This window comes from Protopterus annectens, chromosome 3.part1, assembly GCF_019279795.1.
Source record: "Protopterus annectens isolate FY-2018-M chromosome 3.part1, PAN1.0, whole genome shotgun sequence".
Classification (NCBI taxonomy): Eukaryota; Metazoa; Chordata; order Ceratodontiformes; family Protopteridae; genus Protopterus; species Protopterus annectens.
Genome location: NC_056732.1, coordinates 329,621,102 through 329,636,315, shown reverse-complemented (window position 1 = coordinate 329,636,315; position 15,214 = coordinate 329,621,102). Strand labels below are relative to the sequence as shown.

Below are 15,214 nucleotides of genomic sequence, written 5' to 3'. Positions count from 1 at the left end.
AGTCCATCACAACAATGAATAGGAGTGGACTCAGTGCCAAACCCTGACAGACCTCCACTCTCACTGTGAACCCCTTTGCAAATGAGAACATTGTTCATACTTAGGTCACTGGGTCCTTGTACATAGCATGCATTAACTTGACCAATGTTCCTGGGACTTCAAACAATTAGAGGACTGTCCAAATTGGCCTTCTTGGGATCTTGCCAAATGTTTCTCCAAGTCTAGGAATGCCCAGTTGGACTCCTTCCTCATCTCTAGCTACTCCTCAACTATCGGTCTCACTGCACACATCAGGTCAGTTGTGCTGCATCGTAATCTGAATCTGAACTGCTCATCTCCCATAGTATTTTCTACTGCTCTGCATATTCATTTATCTACCAGCCTTTCCAGAACTGTCATGCAGTATGACAGGAGTCTGATACTTCTATACTGCCCACAGCTGTGGATGTCCCTTTTGCTGTTGTACACTAACTTATTCTCCAGCCATCTGGGATATGCCTTTCTGTCCACACTGATATAAGAACTATCTGAAGCCATTTCTCCCCTAACTTCACAATGTTTTCATCATGTCTGCCACCAACTCATTGGAGCTTGCTGCTTTTCCTTAGTCCTGTTCTTACATGATCTAGTGTTGGCACCTCTTCTTTCACTGCAGGTGGTGTCTGGGGCAGTACAGCTTCTGCGGGGTTTTCTTTATTCAGAAGCTGCGGGAAGTACTCCTTTCATCTGCCTTTGATGTTCTGTGTACTGGTGAGCAGGCAGTAGGTTGTTGCTGGCATCCCTTATGACGAGTGTCTGATGACTATCTTCTTTATGTTTCTGTCTTTGCCTAGCAACCTGACATAGATTCTTTGTACCACAAAAGTAACGGGCCTAAATCATAAAAACTATGCAAATTGTCTCAAAGCCTTGGCCCTTTTCTCAGCATCCTACAGGCAACTGAGAGGTGACCTCTGCTTTGCATATAAAGCTTCAACAGTCCATATTCTGTCAGATCTATTACACATTAATTAAGTCCAATGATATCATAAACATCTACTCAAGATACTCCAATCTGTTTTACAAAATAAAAAGAACATATTGCCAGGATAGGTATGCATCACAGAAAATACTGCTTCTATGGGACCATATTTCATTCTACATAAAGCAAAGTACTGCTCTTACTCTATTCAAATGTAATTTGAACAAATGGATTGGTAACCACAAACTGACCCCTGCACCTGATGGATGAGGAAATATGTAAATGTCCCAACATATCCTTGTTCAGCATGTCAATGTATTATTTATATGCAAAATACAAAAATGAGTGTATGTGTACCTATCACTGTTAAAAAGTGAGAATTTCATAAAGATTTTAAAAAGGTAAATAATTAAATTATTTTATTTAGATCATGGAGTAAGGCAAATGTGATGTCTCCTCTAACACACGTGGCAATAAAATAAAATAATCTGAAACTATTCATGTGCAAGCTACATGCATATTTAGACCATCAGGTTGTACACACCAAGCCAGAAAATGCTAACTTATAAATGTGAGAATAAGAAATATATAAGACTTGGTTCAAGACAGTTTGAAGAGAATCACCTTTGATATTGGGTTATCTGACTAGCAATGGTTAAATCAATTTACATTGTGCATGAAAACAGTGATGATGCACTTTATTATAATGATGCCAGGACAGCATCATGTTCAGATACACCCTGCCATACTGATACTGTCAAAGACGCTCCGAAAAAAGTTTCAGTAAATCTGAGAGCTTAACTTGGAAATGAACCACACAGAAAGGACAGCATGGTTATGAATTAAAAGGCCAAGTTTAATGACTGGATGAATTATATGATTATTGCTAAAAACTGTGGAACAGATCCACAGTCCCTAAGGAGCATTATTCATTTCATACCACAGAATTGTCACTGGCATATTAAATACAAACTATGTAGCTAAACTTGACAATAATCAGGAATTTTTAAAACTCAAACTAAATGAGGAAAGCTCCAAGCTACATGCATTTAATACACCTTCAAGAAGAGTCAGATTCCTCAGACTTCCACATGCTATTCTATCAGCACCTGAAGTACATATGATATCACTGATGATATATGATATATAGGTTTAGAGTAGATCAGAGAAGAACAAGATATAGCACTAATTCAACTACTGACTCTGATAAGACAGTATAACCTCAAGTTAAACAAGTGTAAAATCAAAGTAATAGAGTTGAAATATATGGGTGAAAATTTTAACTTCCAAAGGTTTAAAGCCACAAAATGAAAAGACCTGGCTGTAGTACAGTGATCACAACCAGTGGACAAACATATATGACATTTCAAGGTATGCTGCAGTATCTTTGATCTGTCTGAAGTGAGTGAGCCATTAAAGATAACCTCTAGGCACTTTTGTTCCACCCACCTCCAAAAACTGTGCTGGTTGAATGATTACATTAAAATATATATCCATCCATTTATCTACTACTTCCCTTGCCCATGTGCCCAGATCATGGCTGAAAGAGGTCAAAAAAGGACAAGTTCACTGACCCAGTTAACAATAAATAAATAAATTAAATGACACATGAAATATGTGGCATGACACTAGAGTGAGAAGCATGAGATGATCTTTAAACTGCTCAAAAGGTTAGTTACTGCATCCCTTACAGTGAAGTTTAGAAGTTCAAAGGTTGACACCAATCAGAATGTATTGGTGCAGTAATTCTACAAAAAAAGAAACATTTTATATGGTTTAGGAGGATTTACTAACTGACAGAAAATAAATGCTCACAAGGAAAGTGAACTGCCTGTAACTGTGGGTGATTTTGAGAGATTTTTATCAGTGCATTTATGGAAAAGAACTTTAAATTGGCAATGACCAGATGTAATTACAGAGTATTTTCAAGAAGCTAGTATACAATGCTCCCTGAAGTTGACAAAGAATGCCCTTATGTGTACAGAAATATGACTTCAGCATAAGTTGTAAGCCAGTGGTCATACAAGGTGTGACGTCCCACCACTGGACCAGTAATCAAAGAGCCTCAATCCTCACCACTGACACCAGTGGAGGACATACACTGGGAGGATGACAAGTTACACACATAGTATTTCCAGATGCAACTCTCTGCATCAAGTGCAATTTACCTTAAGAGCACACAGAGACCACAGTCAGTCTAGGGCTGGTTTCTCCCTCTTTCTCCATTTCCCCAATAAGACTCCCCACCGGCACAGCTATAGAGTTGAGATTTCAGCTGAGTGGCCAAGCCAAGACCTCCAGCATTCTCTCTGTCCAACCTGTTCTTTGTGCCCCTGCCCAAGTAGCTGACACACACACTCTTTGAGGTTTGATTTACACACACACACACACACACACACACACACACACACACACACACACACACACACACTCGGGAAAAGCTGGCACATGTTTACTAGCTATGCCCCCTTTTGCCCAGACTATAAGGTAGTTACCACTGCCACCAGACAGCTCCTTATCAGCTACTTTAAGGCCCTTAACAAAGGGTGTCCAATTTTACTGTGTAATGTTGCCATTAATACAAATGGTAGTTTGATCAAGAGTAAGGCTGTTAGGAGTGGTCCACAGCATCATCAAATAAATATGCAAGTACTCTCGGAGCTTAAATAGCTCTACAAAGATCAGCCACACTGAAAGGTTTAAATATATTTAATAATAAATAATAAAAGAACAAGAAAATACCAGGTATATAATTACAGTGACATCAGAGTTCAAAATCACAGGAAATATTTAAAACAACATAGCAGGACAGTCTCAAATAAAGAAAGAAAACTATCTAAATTAAGTGTTGCTATATTCCTGACTATACCTAAAAGAAATATACTGTTCCCTACACGTACTTATGCAGAGCAAGGCAGATGTGGTGAATGGATCTTCTCTAGTTGTTAATATCAGGTCAAAGACAGAATACAGAATGTTGTCTCTCACTCTCGCTCTCTCAGAGAGTTCTCAAATTAATATCTCAAATATTACTGCTGGGTAAGCTTGCAGAATGACATAATTTCTTGTCATCTGACTCCTAGTTCCCAGGCCTCAAAACAACCACTGATGCCAGCTGGTAGTATTTAGCATCTACCTGTAAACAATACAGAGACAAGGGCTTTTCTTCAGATCTTTGGCAAATGGTGGACATCATAAAACAATAAAAAACTTCCAAGACAATACAGAAAGCTCCCTAGTTTTTGACATTGTGTCTCCTTGCTGCACTGAAACTGAAAGACAACATCTTTTTATGGCCTAGCCATAAAGTAATTTAATTTCAGTTATTTTTCTGAAGTTAACCTCCTGTATTCCAGTTTCCACTGTTAAAATATACATTTAAACAGTTACAACAGTGCATGTACATTTCTGTTCTATTCCAGTAGGGTACACTTTGGATACATTTCAAACAGCACTTTGTAAAATACCTCTTCAGCACACGTCTGTACAAACCACCTTATATGACATACAGTCCAAATACATTTGTAACACAAACATCTCATATAAATAATGTTGATATTCACGAACGACATATAATTATTTACAAAATTCCAGATAGATGTGCTGGTAGTATCTCCCTTTGTCATACTTCTTTATAAATCATGTTGATATTCACAAATGACGTAACAATCATTTACAAAATTCCAGCTAGTTGTGCTGACCAGTATCTCCTTTCACGACACAAGGCTTGTCTCATTTAGGAACAGTTAAATTCAAAGAAACATATAATGAGTTAAGTATGATTGCCCATGCAGACAGATCAAAAGTTTCAGAACTGTGCTGTTGCATTTGTTTCACAACAATCCACAGAAGTGTTATACGAGGATTGCTATTCAAAGCACCAAAATGGACAGCTCCAAATCAGGTGACAAAAGAAATAATGGAGCACAAGTCATCACAAGGTGAAGAACCAGGGCCATCTTCAGCTGAGAGTACCATGGACAAATTTGTGTTTTCATGCCTGAAGTGGTCAAGATTTGAACACTCATAGCAAAACCAGCTAGATACAGCGATGAGTTATTAAATAATGGTGCTGATATAGACAATAAATACTACAGAATTTTTTTTTCTTTAGCCATAAATGTAAATTTCAATATGAAAATATGTCTATTAATCAGAATTCCAATTAGAATATTATCTAAATAAAAGAAATAATGTGAAACCTAAATTTATCATAAATGTACAATTGTTACAAATGTGTACTTGTATCTTAATGTACAGATGATATATTAAACCAAGGCCCCATCTGCTTGACCTGGTGGTAGGTCAAGTGGATGTAAAAGATCCTTTGGCACTTATCACAAAAAATAGTAGGGGAAGTTTTCCATTGCCCTGGCCAGATATCCCCTAGTCCATACAAATACCATCTTGGGTCTCCCTGAAAAGAGGCTATTAGCCTAGTGCAACCAATATGGTCGACAAAATGTAATAAACAAAATGAGTAACTTATAATGATGCTTACTTCAAAATACTGCATATGTGTGTTGTTCATCAGAGCTTTTAAAAAAAGAGGGATGCAACCGATAGCATTAGCTCTTTAACAGACTGGCACACGAAGTAATTTGGAATGGATTCAATACAGCATTTCACGCTCTGAAAATTAAAGTTCAGGTAGCACACTACCTTATGTTTGCTTTTTTATTTCATATTTTATTCACCCAAATGTGGCACAATCCGCTGGTAATAAGATTTCTTTAAATTAAAAGACCATGCTAATAAAATAAGGGTTCAAACCCACAAGAAAAAATAAAGTCCATTAGTGAACAATAGTGTTTCCTTATCTTATCCATGTAACTATATTGACAAGTTGTGTATCTGCAGATATGTGCTCACATATTTGGTGTATACCATGCAAACTGAAAGAATAAGGAAATGAAGAATGTGGTCCGCAACCCTTACGGAGACACACCTCTCAAGCTCTTAGCACAAAAAAATCTGGACAAAGGCAAATGTAATGGGGAACAATTTAAAGAAACATAAAATGAGTTAAATATGACTGCCTGTGCAGACAGATCAAAAGCCCACCTCATTAGTAAGCTTATCTCATCCAGGGACAAGGTGGTCATAACATCCCTGTATTCTTCCCTTATAAGACCCATTATTGAGTACAATGCCCCTTTCAGCAAGTACCACACAAAGCACATGCAGCAGCTGGAGAGACCACAGAGGTTCCACACCCAGAGGATCCAGGGACTCAGACATCTACCCTACACAGATAGGCTAAAAGCCCTGTCCCTCTACTTAGTCTCCTACAGACTCCTCAAACGTAACCTTTGTCTGGCATACAAAGCAATCTCAGACCCCACCCTGATGGGACTGCTGCATATCCGCAAGTCAAGCTCAACTCGAGTAACCCGGACACATGACCTCAACCTGGTCTGTGACATCAATAGGACTTGTTGGCAGGACAGATTTGTGTCCCAGAGACTTTCTCTTTTGTGGAATAGACTCCCTCTCCTCATAAAGCAGAGTACCTCATTAAACCGTTTTAAGCGCAACCTGGATAACTGGTCCTGCTGGACAGTGGCATAGGATGCTGACTTGTTGGAACATGGGCTAAATTCTTGACTAGGCTTGTAAGGGCCTCAGGGCCAGTAGTCTAGTAACTTCCTATGATCCTATGAACAAAGGACCAAAAACTGGGACAAATTTTAAACACTGCACTAATAAACTTACAAAGTTGCTAGAATAATGGGTTTTAAATTGGTATGCATTCCCTGATGGATTTAAAGTCTCTAATGCAAATATCAGTCATTATTTAGTGATTGTACTCCTCAATGATTTTTTCCAGGAAAAAAGACAAATTTTATTGGGAACAGACTGAAAATATGGGGAAAAAAATCAGGACATTCCGGGCTAATCTGTACAGTTGGTAAGTATGATGAAGACTCTTATCCCCACTCTTCTATGCCATGAGCAAACTTCAAATCAAAGAAGCTCACTGATAGACAACCCTGCCCCCCACACACATACACACACACACAAAAAAAAAATAGTTGCATGTACTGTTCTATGTTTGAGGAGTAAGGAAATTTCAAGTAAATAAAAAAAAAAAAAGAACTCAAAGACAGATGAGCCACACTATTTATATTTAGTTGGTGTTACGTAACATAAAAATTAGCAGATTTTGCCTACCTTAACTTTTTAGCTTCAGAATCCTACACCATATTTTCTATTCTTTTGGATAAATAGTTCTCATTATTTTAAGATAGGATGACAAAATACTTTTAAGTAGCATCATGAAAACACTAAGCATATACCCTTGCAGAACTTCCGGGTGCCGGCATCTCATAAGGCGACTACAATTTTTTTCATTGGTGGTTTGATGCAGTCACGGGGTCGACCTTAACTTTTGTGCTTCAAGGAGGTGGGGGGGTGGCTTGATTACATATCTGCGTACGACATTAACTGCGTTGTGTGGTATTAGATTGTTGTATTGAAAAATAGCATCTCAGGGCCTGACTGACATATAAGGTGTTTAGAACAAAACGTGTAATTTGTTTTCTTTTTAAAGAATTAGCTGTGTATCGGTTTGCGTACGTTTTAGTCAGATGTTTTTTAAGAACGCTTTTGAACTGGTATCCAGAGCAGACGGCAAGAGTTTAGTAAATTGTGCAATAGCTAATTGTACCTTAAAAAGTACAAAGTTAGCTGCAGGGAACATAGTGAACGTTTTCAGCGGGCGTATAGTCGGCCACTTTAGAGAGTGCGTCCTTCATTGTATTGGACTGCCTGTAACAGCTGTAATTACGTCTCCATTATGTCGTGTAACCATTTAAACTGTTAACGTTAAAAGGACGCTTTAGTCTTTTTTGATTAACTTCCTTTGATTCAGACTGAATTCAAAACAATACTGCCCATTCGCTAAATTGCCACCCCTTTCTAAGGTCAGAGTCAGTAGCACTGCTTATGCAAATTTACGTTACTGTACGATCTGACTTTTATCGTTCTTGTTATTCACCTGGGAACAAAGAAAGGCATCCTTAGTTCCTCGTAATATTTGTTTTAAGTCAAGGCTAACCTAGAAGGCCTCTGGTTGACCGCTTGCCAACGACTGCGCATACCTCTCGAATGTACCTCATTACGAGGAACATACTTCATTTGGGGTCTTAAAAGTTCATGTTCCTTGAAGTGCCACATTGAAAGGGTCGGACTCACATTTTGTGTTAGGAATTTTTAACAGCCATGGTAAATAGAAATGAATCACAATAATCCATTAAAAATATTTTTTATAAGTAAAAACAGCATATTTTAACCATCACAAGACCTTCCTAGTTGAAGTTGTTAGTATGTGTGCACATTTTGCCCATTTGTTCCACATTATGAGGGCTGGTGTGCCTCATTTTGAGGTTGGAAGGTTGAGAGCTGTGACTGTAAGCTGGGAACAATCATTTAATCCCCCAGTGATGTAGATATCCTTCAGGAGGGTGTAGATTAATCAAATGAGTGGTGCCAGAACCATAGCTTAAAATTAAATGCGAAAAAATGCATTATTATACATTTTGGGAAGTCTGTACCCCAGAAAATTACAACATCGATAGCACACCCCTAAGAGTAGACTTGGAGGTGAGAGATCGAGGTATACTGGCAGATAGTAGCCCAAACTTTGACAGACATGTGTCCACAGTGGTGAAGAAGGCTTTCTATATAGCACAACTTATAAATAAATGTATGGCATCCAGATGCAAGTAAATTATAGTCTCACAGTACTCAGCCCTCATTAGACCAATAGTTGAGTACTGTACTAGCACAGATAATACAGGGTGTAGTCATGTCCTACACAGATAAAGTGCAAGCCATATCCCTTTACTTTGTTTCCTATGGACTATTAAGGGGTGCCTATGCCAGACCTACAAGGCAGTCACAAATTCAGCCCTGATGGAGCTGCTACACATCTGTAGGTCAAACTGCTGAAGGGTCATCCAAGCTAAGGATCTAAACTTAGCGATTTAAACAAAATATGCTGAAGAGACAGATACCTGTCTCAGAGATTGCCCCATTCACATTAAGCAGAGCCGTTCCCTGACACTCTTCAAACACAATTTGGATCAACAGAAGGGGAATCGCAAATTCATACCTGGGGTAATGCCTATGTCCCTTATGGATAGGGGCAATCTATAAGATACTTGAAGCACAAGCACAAATCAATGCCATTGGGTTATATTGGCTAAGTTTGGAAGGGCTGTTAAGCCATTAGCCTAGTAATCTCCTGTGAACCTATAATTTTGTTGGCTTTATATTAGAACACTACCCCACCAGTATTTCTGGGCAGAAATGGGTGTAGTGAAAGTGATTGACATGGCAAGGGCGTGTAACATGACATGTTAATCATGCATGATTGACAAGCCATGCCGATTTACCAGTGTTACCGTGAATATTCATTGTGTGGTTGTACTCTGCCATTATCTACTACTAACTTATCCTGAGCAGGGCACCAAACCATCACAGGATGAGCACCCACACATTTTTGCTTTCCAAATACACGTGATATAAATACAGAAAAGTTACAAATAAAAATAAAGCAAAATGTATTTCTCCGAAATCACTTTCTGTAGTATAGTATAATATACTAATCGCTTTTGCAGGGGGGCAAGCCTCCCTGCACCCCCACACCCTGCTATTTAAATATACCAACTCCAAGATCGCACTGTTTTGAGGAACATGGTAAACTACTCTTTCTTTTCATCAGACTGCACTTGTACGTGTCCGTTTTATACTACAGTTAAATTCATGCTTTCTACATTGTATGTATTTAGTAACTGAGATATGCAGGGCATCAACTCTGATGGTAAGTACTGTGCAGTAGCAGAGCATGCTGTGCTACAGAAGTAAAAATATAAGTTTTCTTCCAACAACTACAGTTGCTTATGTCCATTCATTGTGTAAATTCAGGTGCTTGACAGTAGCTTCTGCACTACATAACTTTTACAAGATTACAATTGCAAACTTTCCTGTTCTGAATTGTAAACTGTATGATCTCGAATACATTGCACTATATATTTATGCAGTGTTATATGTTTTGCATTCAGGTCAGTTACTGCGCAGTTACAGCAGCATGCACATTCAACTATTTTGAAAGAAGATTAACGACTCAGTGTTTTGAATATTCATATGGCGGACGCAGATCCTGTCATGTTTATTCACACGTTCAGAAACAATGAACATCATGCGCAGGGTGTTGGGCGGGGTTTGGACGGCCCTTGCTACTGCGCATCTGGTGGGGTAGTGTTCTAATACAAAGCCATTTTGTTACAGCATATATATGCAAATTTTATTGTAGTATGTAAAAGTACAGTAATCCATCAACATTTAATAAGCACAATCAACCAGAAATGGCATTTATTAATTTTTATTCCTTAATATCACTAATAGCAGTAAAGTTTTGAAAAGGAAACACAACTCTTAGTAAAGCTAAAGCCATTTCAATCATATTCTTCAATAATAAGTGTTACAGCTGTTAAAGTGAAAAATATAAAATTAATGAAACGGCTGCTAGTAAAGTAAAGATAACAGCCCTTTAGGGTTCTGGTTTTGGTCTCTTTCTCTTTTTCTCTACTCCTCATTAATGATTTTCATAGTGCTTTTCCTCATCCTCACCCACCATTTTTTAGAGACGTCCTTGTCATCCTTCTCAGTGGTGATTCTATCCCTTCCATCTGACTTTCTCTCCAAATTTACTTATTTTCTGAAAATGGTAGTCTATAAAACAATTGCAAATGAATACTCAGAAAACCCTCACAATGATATCTAGAACACCTCACATTTTCCTTACTCGTTAACTTAACAGGCAGTATAAATAATTGTGTCTCATTTGATCAAATGGTGGAAGTTGAAAAATGGTGATTGTGAGGTGGAGTTCAGGGAAGAGTTAAAACAGGTACTGGGGGGGGGCAATGAAGAGCTACCGAATAGCTGGGTAACGGCAGCAGAGATGGTAAGGGAGACAGCTAGAAAGGTGCTTGGTATGACATCTGGACAGAGGAAGGAGGACAAGGAGACCTGGTGGTGGAATGAGGAAGTACAGGAGAGTATACAGAGGAAGAGGCTGGCGAAGAAGAAGTGGGATTGTCAGAGAGATGAAGAAAGTAGACAGGAGTATAAGGAGATGAGCATGGCAAAGAGAGAGGTGGCGAAGGATAAGGCATATGGAGAGTTGTTTGAAAGGTTGGACACTAAAGAGAGAGAAAAGTACCTGTACCGATTGGCTAGACTGAGCGAGCTGGGAAAGATGTGCAGCAGGTAAGGGTGATAAAGGATAGTGAGGGAAACGTACTCAGAAACAAGGAAAGTGTGTTGAGCAGATGAAGAGTACTTTGAGGGGCTGATGAATGAAGATAATGAGAGAGAAGGTTGGATGATGTGAGGATAGTGAATCAGGAAGTGAAACAGATTAGCAAAGAAGAAGTATGGACAGCTACGAAGAGGATGAAAAATGGAAAGGCTGTTGGTCCAGATGACATACCAGTGGAAGCATGGAGGTGCTTAGGAGAAATGGCAGTGGAGTTTTTAACCAGATTGTTTAATGAAATCTTGGAAAGTCAGAGGATGCCTGAGGAGTGGAGAAAAAGTGTTTTGGTACCTATTTTTAAGAATAAGGGTGATGTGCAGAGCTGTAGTAACTACAGAGGGATAAAACTGATCAGTCACAGCTTGAAGTTGAGAAAGAGTAGTAGAAGCTAGGTTAAAAAGGGAGGTGAGGATTAGTGATCAGCAGTATGGTTTTATGCCGGGAAAGAGCACTACAGATGCGATGTTTGCTCTGAGAGTGTTGATGGAGATATATAGAGAAGGTCAGAAGGAGTTGCATTGTGTCTTTGTGGACTTTGGAGAAAGCATATGATAGGGTGCCTAGAGAGGAGTTGTGATATTGTATGAGGAAGTCAGGAGTGGCAGAGAAGTATGTAAGAGTGGTACAGGATATGTATGAGGGTAGTGTGACAGTGGTGAAGTCTGCAGTGGGAATGATAGATGCGTTTAAGGTGGAGGTGGGATTACGTCAAGGATCAGCTCTGAGCCCTTTCTTATTTGCAATGGTGATGGACAGGTTGACAGACGAGATCACACAGGAGGCCCCATGGACTATGATGTTTGCAAATGACATTGTGATCTGTAGTGAGAATAGGGACCAGGTTGAGGAGACCCTGGAGAGGTGGATATATGCTGTAGAGAGGAGAGGAATGAAGGTCAGCAGGACTAAGACAGAATATGTGTGTGTGTGAATGAATGAGAGGGAGGATAGAGGAATGGTGAGGATGCAGGGAGTAGAGTTGGCGAAGGTGGATGAGTTTAAGTACTTGGAATCAACAGTTCAGAGGAATGGTGAGTGTGGAAGAGAGGTGAAGAAGAGAGTACAGGCAGGGTGGAATGGGTGGAGGAGTGTCAGGAGTGATTTGTGACAGACGGGTACCAGTAAGAGTGAAAGGGAAGGTCTACAAGAGGGTAGTGAGACCAGCTATGTTGTATCGGTTGAAGATGTTGGCACTGACAAAAAGGCAGAAGTCAAAGCTGGAAGTAGCAGAGTTAAAGATATTAAGATTTGCACTGGGTTTGACAAGGATGGACAGGATTAGGAATCAGTATATTAGAGGGTCAGCTCAGGTTAGATGGTTTGGAGACAAAGTCAGACAGGCGAGATTGCGTTGGTTTGGACATGTGCTCAGGAGGGATACTGGGTATATTGGGAAAAGGATGCTAGGGATGGAGCTGCCAGGTAAGAGGAAAAGAGGAAGGCCTAAGATAAGGTTTATGGATTTGTTGAGAGAGGACATGCAGGTGGTTGGTGTGACAGAGCAATATGCAGAGGACATGAAGAAATGGAAACAGATGATTCGCTGTGGCGACCCCTAACGGGAACAGCCGAAAGAGAAGAAGACTAAAGTAAATTTTCTTTTTAAAACCTATGTTAATAGTTCAAGTGATTTTTTTTTAAATTTACTTTAAATGTTTCAGACATTGGCATTAACTTTTTAGATGTATATGTCTATAAGGACGAACAAAGTAAAATCTCTACTAAGTTATATAGAAAGGAATGTCATGCCAATCAATTATTGAGAAGGGAAAGTATGCATCCACAATTTGTCTTTAATAATGTAGCTAGAAATCAATTTTTCAGGGCTTCTAGGTAGAATGTGAATAGTAATGATTATGAGAGGCAAATGCAGGCAACTGAGAATGACTTAATAGAAAGAGGATATGAAATAAGTCTAATAGATAGGAATTCAACATTGGTTAGAAACCTGAGAAATACTACTGCTAAGCCGTATTTTTCGAGTCCCTCACATAGAATGAAGTATAGAAATCACAATAAGCTAAGAATGTCCCTTAGTTATACGAGAGATGTCTCTTTTTATACAAGCATTATCAATGAGCATTGGGACATTTTAATGACTGATAAAGATATCAGAGATATAGGTACTAAGCCTCAATTTTCATTTAAAAATAAAAAGTCACTGAAAAACAGACTTTGTTCAAACAAGCAAGCCACTTCTTTGCAGATAGTAAGTGGTACAAAGCCATGTGGTCAATGTAACTATTGTATTTATATTTCAAGAGATACTATGTTTCAGCATCCTGATACAGGAGAAATCTTTAACATCAGGGTTTCAGCTTCCTGCAATACTACCCATGTTATTTATCTAGCCTCTTGTATATGCAACAAATTTATGTGGGTAAAACAGATCATAGTCTCAGGGAAAGAATTAGCATTTATACAACATAAAGAAATTGAATATTACGAATGCTTTGGCTAAACATGTGAGTAATACTGATATACACCATACATTTAAATTTATGGTGATAGGAAGGAATTTTACTAGTATTAGGGGAGGTAATATTAGAGCAAGAACTGAACAAATAGAAACACAATGGATAGTAAGGCTTAGAGCCAACTATGGACATGGCCTTAATGAGTATATACCTATAAAACCAATTTTACAAAAGAGACGCCTGCATAGATGATTTATTTGGGTATTTTAAATATGCATATGAATATGTTCCATGTGTATATATGTGTTTTATATATATATATATATATATATATATATATATTTTTTTTTTTTTTTGTCTTGTGACAAGTATTTTATTATGTAGCTGTATTTTTAAATGTTAATTGATGTCATGTGATTATAGTGACTATATAAGGTGTGTATATTACCTACTCATTTTTCTGTATGCACCTGATGAAGCTATTGTGAAAGTGCTTGTGCTGATTAAAATAGAGCTGCTCAATACTATTGGATTTTACTTGAATATTTATGCCTATTGGATATTTCCAAGCCAGACCTTTGCTACTTTTTTGCTTGACTTATACATTTTCTTTCTGTAGAAGAGAGAGCTATTTTACTTCCGTCTACCTTTATATGTAACCTTTTGTTTAATAATTACCATCCTCTTCTCTTACACTTTCCTCTACATTTATCCTTTTCTTATGGAGACAAGCTAAATGGAAAGAGTTTATATTTTTTGGCACCTTTCCTTCATTGATAAATCTTTCTCCTATGTGATCCTTCTTGTCTAGAGCATCTTTTTATCCTCAAATTATGACTCTTCATAAAACTTTTATGTATGTGTATGCATGATGTATATGTGTTATGCTACTTGCCATTATTCAACATTCTTAACACCCTTACTTCAGAGATTTTGAATAACACCGCACATCTTACATGTCACTTGTCTTGTTTCCTTCCATCAAACATTAATACAAATGATTTTTAAATCTATAATGCCAGAGAATGGTGTTAGTTTTTCTTCTTTTGTCTTTTTAACTTTTATGGGTTAAACATGACAGAGCCTGCTTCCTCAGGACTATTACTCTCATTTGATTCCTAGTCCTTAAACTTTGTCCTAACTCTGTATTTCTTCCGCTTAATAGATTTCTAATCCACTCAACATGGGTGACCCTCAGAATCATTTTTTATTTATGAACCTCAGATATTCAGACACCCCCCCTCCAAACACACACACAGACATTACTTTTTGTCTAAGACCCCACTAAACTATAACCATCAAAAAGCTGAATTTACCCAAACCAACTAGTACTCCTTCAACTTGCTGCAAGACCCCAGCAGTTTAGCCCACTGTCTAACCATCTCCTCTACCTTCAAAACAAGCTCTTCTCCAAATTCACAAGACTGTTTAAACCTCTAGAAAATCAATGGCTAACCGAAGAGCTCAAGTTCATCTATAAATTATGAGATAAAGCCCACAAAACTAGTC

The 15,214-nt window shown here is 38.3% G+C and overlaps 2 protein-coding genes across 2 annotated transcripts in view; one reads left to right on the top strand and one right to left on the bottom strand.

Moving 5' to 3' along the window:
• OXNAD1 (oxidoreductase NAD binding domain containing 1) overlaps positions 1–7,300 on the bottom strand; it is a 369,327-nt gene extending 362,027 nt beyond the window's left edge. The window contains exon 1 of the mRNA XM_044066774.1: positions 7,136–7,300. The gene's annotated coding sequence lies outside the window, so the exon portion shown is untranslated. The remainder of the gene's footprint in view (positions 1–7,135) is intronic.
• The window catches only part of LOC122797666 (vitelline membrane outer layer protein 1-like), a 190,691-nt gene that overhangs the window by 65,281 nt on the left and 110,196 nt on the right, over positions 1–15,214 (top strand). The window lies entirely within an intron of this gene.